Source organism: Cervus elaphus, chromosome 29 (assembly GCF_910594005.1).
Source record: "Cervus elaphus chromosome 29, mCerEla1.1, whole genome shotgun sequence".
NCBI lineage: Eukaryota > Metazoa > Chordata > Mammalia > Artiodactyla > Cervidae > Cervus > Cervus elaphus.
In genome coordinates this window covers 63086551-63095685 of record NC_057843.1, presented here as the reverse complement: position 1 = coordinate 63095685, position 9135 = coordinate 63086551, and the positions used below count along the sequence as shown (strand labels likewise).

The 9135-nt window shown below is 38.9% G+C and overlaps 1 non-coding gene across 1 annotated transcript; it reads right to left on the bottom strand.

Annotated features, from left to right (window-relative positions):
* Positions 1–601: 601 nt before the first annotated feature.
* On the bottom strand, positions 602–705 carry LOC122686344. The gene has a single exon (XR_006338715.1). It is a non-coding gene; the product is annotated as a U6 spliceosomal RNA (small nuclear RNA).
* Positions 706–9135: the final 8430 nt, after the last annotated feature.

Genomic DNA, 9135 nt, shown 5'->3' with positions numbered 1-9135 from the left:
CTACAGTCCACGGGGTCGCAGAGTTGGATACAACTGAGCAACTGAGCGTGCATCCGTGCACACACGCACACACAGATATATATATATATATACAGTACCCACTCTATTGGCATCCCTGTAATAAAAATGGAAAACATAGAGAAGGGATATATCAGTCTATTTTTTCAATGAAGACAAAGTATACTAAAGAGGACATAATTAAATAAAGACAATTATGAGCAAGTTATCTTATTCTAAAGTAAATGATCTGAACGGAAGAAATTCAGTTCTCTGAGATTTTACAGAGGAACTCAAATCTAGCCAGCAAAGACTTCCCCAAACTTTTATTTCGTACTGGACTGTAGTTATTTTACAGTGTTGCATTAGTTTCAGATGTGCAGTAATGTGTTCCAGTTATACATACACATATACCTCTTCCTTTGCAAAGTCTTTTCTCATTTAGGTTATTACAAAGTGTTGAGCAGAGTTTCCTGTGCTCTCTCGTGGGTCCCTGATGGTCATCTATTTTAAATATTGTAGTGTATACATGTCAGTTCCAATCTATCCCTCTTCCCCATACCCTTCCCTCTGGTAACCATAAGTTTGTTCTCTTAATCTGTGATAAACTATGGAATGCTTCATGAATTTGTATGCCATTCTTGCACAGGGGCCATGCTAATCTCTGTATGGTTCCAAGCACCAAAGAGCTTGGACCGAAACGCCAAGACAAAAACAGCAGGATGGTCAGCAGGAATGAGCATTAACTGCGCAGGTGATGCGGTCTCCAGGTGAAACACCATCCCCAAAGCCTCATGGTGAAGAAAGTGTGAGCAACTGGAGAGAAGGCCCATTGGTTATGGGAGCAGGAGATGGAGGGGAAGCACTGGATGAGGCTGGAAAGCCAGGCATGGTCCTGGACATCCAGGGCCTTAGAGACTGTGAAAAGATGTTGGTGTTTATCCTCAGATCAATGAGAAGCAAGTAATAGGATTTAATAATGTGTGTGTATATGTAGGAGGACAAAAATTATTAGATTTGTGTCATGAAAAGAATCTGGCTTCAGTCTGAAGAAAATAAGAGAGAGAGTTCAATTGACATGAGGGATCCAGTTAGTAGCAATCTCAGGTGGCCCTGGCCTGCCATGGTTTGAAGCAGGATTTTGGTTCCTGGCCAGAGATTGAGGTTGAGTCTTGGTGCTGAAGGTATCAAATCCTAGCCACTAGACCAGTGTGGTGACAAGGCCCTGGCCCTTCAACTTTGCAGAAAAAAGAATTCCCACAAAGACAAAAAGTAGTGAAATAAATAAAGTGTCTATTAGGAGGAAAGAAGAGTACAGTATGTGTGGATAGACACACAGGCAGGCTCAGAGAGAGAGCGAGCTGAGCCCTCATGGTAATTTCAGTCACTTCGAGGGGGCGTTTCTCCTGGGCTTCCTTTGGCCAGTCATTATGATTTCCCCGGTTCAGAGTCTGTATTTGGTTTATCTCAGAGTCCTCCCATGTGCTTAAGCATCTCTCAGCCAAGATGGATTCTACCAAAGAGGCCTATGGGTATTTAGCATCACAGAGCATCCTTTCCCTTTGACTTCAAGGAGCCTTTTTGCTCATGTATAGTCAGGGACGTCTCTTGACTTTGAGAATGAGAAATATGTGATCTCTTATATCCTATCTGGGAAGGTCTCAGCCTTCTCCCTCGATTGTCCTGCTATTTTTGTCTTGGAGTTTCAGTCCACAGAGAACAACTCCAACTATTTGCCCCAGCAGTCCATCTATCTCCTGCTTCAGTAGGGTTAGAGATAAAGTAAAGACAGTTTTCTGACCTGGAAAATCCCTGGGTAGGGGAGCCTGGGAGGCTACAATCAATGGGGTTTGGAAAGATTTTGGCACAACGTAGCAACTAAATAACAACAATGGCTGTTCACTTTGCAATGGCAATGGGCCAATAGGATACCTTAACACGAGATCTGAGAAGTGAAGGAAAAGGGACTTAATGAGCAAATTAAGTACAATTTACATAAAATCCTATAACAGAGATAGGAAACTGATAACCACCAAGATACACACCACACCGAAGAGCTGGGTCAACTTAGCAGATGATACTTTGATACTTGAAGTGATGGTTAAAGAATTTGAACAATGCAAAGTTACCTTTGTGCTATCTGGGTCTCTACCAAAGTTTAATCATATTCTTTCTAGCTTTCTCTTGTCTATCTAGCTTTCTCATCTATTTTTCTCAGATGAGCTTTTAAAAATTCCTCTACTGGAAGCTGCTCGTCTAGAAGTGAACTGACTGCCGTTCGGTGAGTCATTTCTAACTGCGATATTGGCTGCAAATATTTAGATGATCACATGGCTTGAAAAGAGTTGCCTGTGACAGCTTGGCTTACTGTCGACTCTCACTGCAACTTTGGCTGCTCACACCTCCTCTGTGCATCTGCAGGGCTCTGAGACCTACCATGCGGAACGAGATTCAACATGGATTCAACGACAGAGTTTATTAAAGTTATGAGTTATTTTTATAACCATTGATTCTATGTCGTCCAGTGTTTTCCAAGCAGATGTTTTGGTCACTTTTTTAAACATATAAGAGAAGTACAAACACGTTTGCATGTTTGAATCAATAGCACTTAAGTTAAAAAATGAGCCAATAGTTTATTTCTGACACTAGGCAGTTGTCAAACAATATTAATGTCTATAAATCAACACACAGATGAATATGAGCGCAGAAGAATCGCATTAAGCCCTGTGACACAGATGGCAGTGTAATGGGGTCCATCTTTCATCAACTTAACTAAACACCTCCCGTTCCTAATGCCTCTTCCCTTAGAAAAGTGGGCTTTGGAATGACATGTGTACAAGTGAATCTCCTACTTAACAGCTGCTGCGGGGTGAGTGCTGACAGTAAACAGCCAGAGGGTTATTAGACAGATCTCTTGCGTGATTCAAGTAGAATGACAACTCTATGCAGAGGTGACAAGGCCTGGCCAAGCTTTGCATGTAAGTTTTAGAAAATCAGAATAAACCAAGAACTTATAAATAATATGGTTGGATGTCCCAAACTGGCTGAACTTAGTAAATGTTTCGCTAATAAATCAACTGGAAGTCCAAGCCAAAGTTCACTTAGAAGCGGTATGGACAGGAGCTAACAAAGCCAAGTGGTGGTCTTTGGGGAAGATTTTGGCAGCCCAGTTAGGTTACTGAGAGAAGGCTTAGGCTTAGGACCAGCTAGCATCTCTGGGGGCACCACAGGCTGTGACTTGAGCCTACCTCCAGGGCGTAAATCCAGAAGGGAGTTGGGGAGAGCAAGTTTGAAGTGGTCAGAGGAGGTTTTTTGCCCAAATTTCAACTCATCCTCAAAAGGATATAGTGTCTGCTTCCACATGTCATCTAACAGGGATGGGCAAGCCCATTCTGTAAGAGATGACAGACCTTCATGTGTCCCCAGAGTTCTCCTTCTGGGGAGTCTGCTTTACTGTAATTGTCAACTCAAGTGAAGACTCCCCAGCCTCAGGTCCAGCTTTCTGAATGAGAATTTCCAATGAAATAGATAAAGCCCAGGAGTCTATACAATTTTATGCCCACTGTTCAAAGAATCATAAGATTTATTTGGAATCTAGAAGATAAAGATAACTATTTGATTAAATTTCTTATCTTAAAAAGTGAAGGCTCAAAGAGTTACTTATTAAAACAAGGATAAATTGGGATATATTGACATATACAAACTACTATAGTTAAAATAGATATCCAACAGGGTTCTATGGTATAACACAGGGAACTCTGCTCAGTATTCTGTAATAATCTAAGTGGAATAAGAATTTGAAAAACAGTAGACATAGGTATACATATAAAAGAATCATTGTGCTCTACACTTGAAACTAACAAGACCTTGTAAATCAGCTACAGTATAATATAAAATACACAAAAAAGACAAGCACTGTGAACATTAAAAAACACATCACCTTTTAATATTGGAAAGGAATCTAACAGATATTCACAGCATACAAAGTTCCCAATGCTCAGAAGCTAAATCAAGATGTGAAGAAAAAAGATAGTATCAACATCAGCAATTGTATATTTTTGCAAAGAAGTAAAGCAAAGTTTAGGGAAATGAAAGGTAAAGAAAGAGATGCAAAAAGCAAAAAAGAAAACACAAACTTATGTTTGTGTGTGTGAGGCTGATAAATAAAGCTGACTGTCATTCAAAGAAAAGCGAGACGGTAAAGCATTTTAACCCAACAAACTGAAGGAGCCACAAACAAATCATTCGTTTAAGAATGACCCAACTAGGAAATTAGTGACATATGTTTTAAGGAAAACATCACAAGGGACTAATTTCTTTCTGGTTAAGTATTTAGTTATAGCTAAATCCAGTTTTTATGCATGATAAATTATCATGCTGTAAAATACAATGCTTTCTAAAATCATTTTTGCTCCATAAAATGTTTACAACCACAAAATTCATCTACAGACAGCATAAATGAAGAAACAACAGGATTATTTATAGGAAGTTAGACAACTATGAAATATATGAACACAATTCTATGGCACTGATTGAGCACCAAAATTTTAAGTGTTCTGAAATATTTTAAAGATATTTATAACTTTTTATCAAAGAGAGAGAGAGATAGTGTCACATAGAAATCTTTTTCCATTAGAAAAAATTCTCAACGTTTTATTCTTAAATATACTATTTATAACCTAATCTAAGTTTCTCATAAAATGATGCTCTCTCTTTTCCCTCCAAAAAAAAAAACCATCATTTATTAAAATAAACTGGAATGGAAATGTATAGTTCTTAAAATTTATAGCATTTTGATAAAGTTAATAGTGAAGACTCTGAATTTATAGACATAATCATTAACATCTTCTTTTTAGAACTTTGTATTACTTTTTTTTTAGTTTCGTTGTTCAGTTGCTAAATGAGGTCACTCAGTCGTGTCCAACTCTTTGTGACCCTGTGAACTGTAGCCTACCAGGTTCCTCCGTCCAAGGGATTTTCCAAGCAAGAGTACTGGAGTGGGTTGCCATTTCCTTCTCCAGGGGATCTTCCTGACCCAGGGATCAAACCCATGTCTCCCGCATTGTAGCAGACACTACCGTCTGAGCCACTAGGGAAGTCCTGTTCAGTTGCTAAGTTATGTCCAAAACTTTACAACTCCATAGACTGCGCATGCCAGGCTTCCCCATCCTTCATTATCTCCTGGAGTTTGCTCAAACTCATATCTATTGAGTTGGTGATGCCATCCAGCAATCTCATCCTCTGCTGCCCCTTTCTCTTTCTGCTCTCAATCTTTCCCAGCATCAGGTGTTTTCCAATGAGTTGACTCTTTGCATCAGGTGGCCAAGTATTGGAGCTTCAGCTTCACATCAGTTCTTCCAGTGAATATTCAGGGCCAATTTCCTTTAGGGTTGACTTGTTTGATCTCTTTGCAGTACAAGGGACTCTCAAGAGTCTTCTCCAGCATCACAGTTGAAAAGCATCAATTCTTCGGCACTCAGTCTTCTTTATGGTCCAATTCTCACATTAGACATGACTACAGGAAAAACCATACAGACCTTTGTTGGAAAAGCTATTTCTCTGCTTTTTAATATGCTATCTAGGTTGGTCATAGCTTTTCTTCCAAGGAGGAAGCATCTTTTAATTTCATGGCTGCAGTCACAATCTGCAGTGATTTTGGAGCCCCAAAAATTAAAGTCTGTCACTGTTTCCATTGCTTCCCATCTATTTGCCATGAAGTGATGGGACCGGAAGACATGATCTTAGTTTTTTGAATGTTGAGTTTTAAGCCAACTTTTTCACTCTCCTGTCTCACCTTCATCAAGAGGCTGTTTAGTTCCTCTTCACTTTCTGTCATTAGGGTGGTATCATCTGCATATCTGAGGTTGTTGATATTCCTCCTGGCAATCTTAACTCCAGCTTGTGATTCAGTTAGTCTTGCTAACAGCTTACAGATTGTATTTATTTTTTCAAAGAGCCAGTTTTTTGTTTTGCTGGTTTTTTCCTATTGATACCCAGTTTTCATTTTCACTGATTTATACTTTAATTTTCACTAATTTTTTTTCTCCTTCTGACTTTAAATTTAAGTTATTCTTCTTTTTCTGCTTTCCTAAGGTGGAAACTTAGTTATTGATTTTAGATCTTTCACGATATGTGTACTCATGCTATAAATCATATATGTACATTCAATGCTATTGGATATACATGGAATGCTTCAAGTTCCATTGAAGCACTGCTTTTGCTACATTCCACAAATTTCAATGTTTTCGTTTTGTTCAGAATAGCTCTTAATTTCTCTTGAGATCTCCTGTTTAATGTCTGTGTTATTTAGAAGTATGTTGTTTACCTTCCACAATTTGGGACTTTTCTGGCTCTATTTCTGTTATTGAGTTTTAGGTTAATTCCTTTGTGATCTGAGAGCAGACTTTGTATGGCTTCTACTTTTTAAGATATGCTAAAGCATGTCTTATGGCCCAGAATGCTGTCTATCTTGGTGAATGTTACCTACTAGTTTGAGAAGAACGTGTATTCTGCTGCCATTGAATGAAGAACTCTATAGAAGTCCATTTTATCTAGTTGCTTGATGGTGTTGTTAGTTCAACTATGTCTTTACTGATTTTCTGCCTGCTGAATTTGTCTGTTTATAATTTTACTGTTGTTCAGTCATTAAGTAGTGTCTGACCTTTTGCAACCCCATGAATTGTAACACGCCATGCTCCTCTGTTCTCTACTATTTCCCAGAGTTTGCTCAAAATCATGTCCACTGAGTTGGTGATGCTATCTGGCCATCTCATCCTCTGCCACTCTCTTCTCCTTTTGCCTTTAGTCTTTCCCAGCATCAGGATCTTTTCCAGTGAGTCAGCTCTTTGCATCAGGTGGCCAAAGTATTGGAGCTTCAGTTTCCATAACAAACCTTCCAATGAATATTCACAGTTGATTTCCTTTAGGATTGACCAGTTTGAACACCTTGCAGTCAGATAAGTGTTAAAATTTCCATATGTGATAGTGGGTTTATCTATTTTTCCTTGTAGTTCTATCAGATTTTGCTTCACATATATTGACACACTTTATCACTGTGTAATGACTTTCTATATCCCTGATAATTTTCTTTGTTCTGAAGCCACTCTCTGCAGCTTCTTATCCACTTATCCACTCTCAGCTTTCTTACCCATTGTCTGCTGACGGGCATCTAGGTTGCTTCCATGTCCTGGCTATTATATATAGCTACTCTCACTTTCTTTTGATTAGTGTTAATGTGGTATGCTCTTCTTTATCCCTTTGTTTCTAATTTACATGTGCCTTTGTATTTAAAGTGGGATTTTTGTAGACATTATAGAGCTGGATATTGGTTTTTGATCCACTCTGACAATCTGTGCCTTTCAGTTAGCATATTTAGACCACTTATGTTGAAAATGACTATTGATATAGTTGGGTTAATATCTACCATGCTTGTTACTATTTTCTATTTTTTGCTCTCGATCTTTGCTCCTGTTCTTGTCTTATACTCTTTTTCTACCTTTTGTGGCTTTACTCGAACATTTAACATAATTATATTTCTCTTCTTTCTAGGCATACCAACTGTACTTTTATCTTCTCTTTTTTGTTAATGAATTTCTATTATTTCAATCATTGTTTATTGGTTCAATTATATTTGTGTTTTATTGTAAAGTCATTTGAGAGCTCATTTGGAATTAAGTAGGTATAAACAATTAATAAACATATAGGAAAAATCAGGCTAATATATCTCTTGTATGTTTTCTTATGGAAATGAATACTCAGATCTTCAATCCAGAAAGAAATAAGATGCGGGGGAGGGGGAGGGGTGGGAAACATTAAAATAAACAGCACATTTTTTTCCCCAATTATTTTTATTAGTTAGAGGCTAATTACTTTACAATATTGTAGTGGTTTTTGCCATACATTGACATGAATCAGCCATGTATTTACATGTGTTCCCCATCCTGAACCCCCCTCCCACCTCCCTCCCCATCCCATCCCTCTGGGTCTTCCCAGTGCACCAGCCCCGAGCACTTGTCTCATGCATCCAACCTGGACTGGCCTTCTGTTTCACACTTGATAATATACTTGTTTCAATGCTGTTCTCTCAGATCATCCCACCCTCACCTTCTCCCATAGAGTCCAAAAGTCTGTTCTACACATCTGTGTCTCTTTTTCTGTCTTGCATATAGGGTTATCGTTACCATCTTTCTAAATTCCATATATATGCGTTAGTATACTGTATTGGTGTTTTTCTTTCTGGCTTACTTCACTCTGTATAATGGGCTCCAGTTTCATCCACCTCATTAGAACTGATTCAAATGTATTCTTTCTAATGGCTGAGTAATATTCCATTGTGTATATGTACCACAGCTTTCTTATCCATTTGTCTGCTGACGGGCATCTAGGTTGCTTCCATGTCCTGGCTATTATAAACAGTGCTGCGATGAACATTGGGGTGCACGTGTCTCTTGCAGATCTGGCTTCCTCGGTGTGTATGCCCAGGAGTGGGATTGCTGGGTCATATGGCAGTTCTACTTCCAGTTTTTTAAGGAATCTCCACACTACTCTCCATAGTGGCTGTACTAGTTTGCATTCCCACCAACAGTGTAAGAGGGTTCCCTTTTCTCCACACCCTCTCCAGCATTTATTGCTTGTAGACTTTTGGATAGCAGCCATTCTGACTGGTATAAACAGCACATTTAAAAAACACAAATGTTAAAAGTAATATTAAAATTTGATCTTGCTTTTATTTGATTTATGCCATCCTGGAGACTGAACAAGAGTTAAAGAAAGAGGGGAGCCAGGGAGAAGGGCTTCTAAAGACCAGGGATGAGAGAGAGTCTGAAAGTGTCAAAGTGTTCAGAGACAGCCGGAAAAATCAGTGCTGAAAATAGGCCTGGGCTGGGCTGTGGTGAGACACTCTTAGGGAAGAAGGAGGCCCTTTATAGGTCTGTATAGGAATTTGATGTTGTTCCCACAGGGATAAGATCTCTCATGTTGGAACCATTGCTGGGGTTTCATTCTCTTTGAAGAAGTACAAAGAATGCTTCACTGTTATTTTAATTACATGCACAGGGGAGTTCTATAGCAGCATCCCATGGACCTTGTGTCCACTGGCAAGGAGAGCTGCAAAGTGGCCACATGTCCTTATGTGTCCAG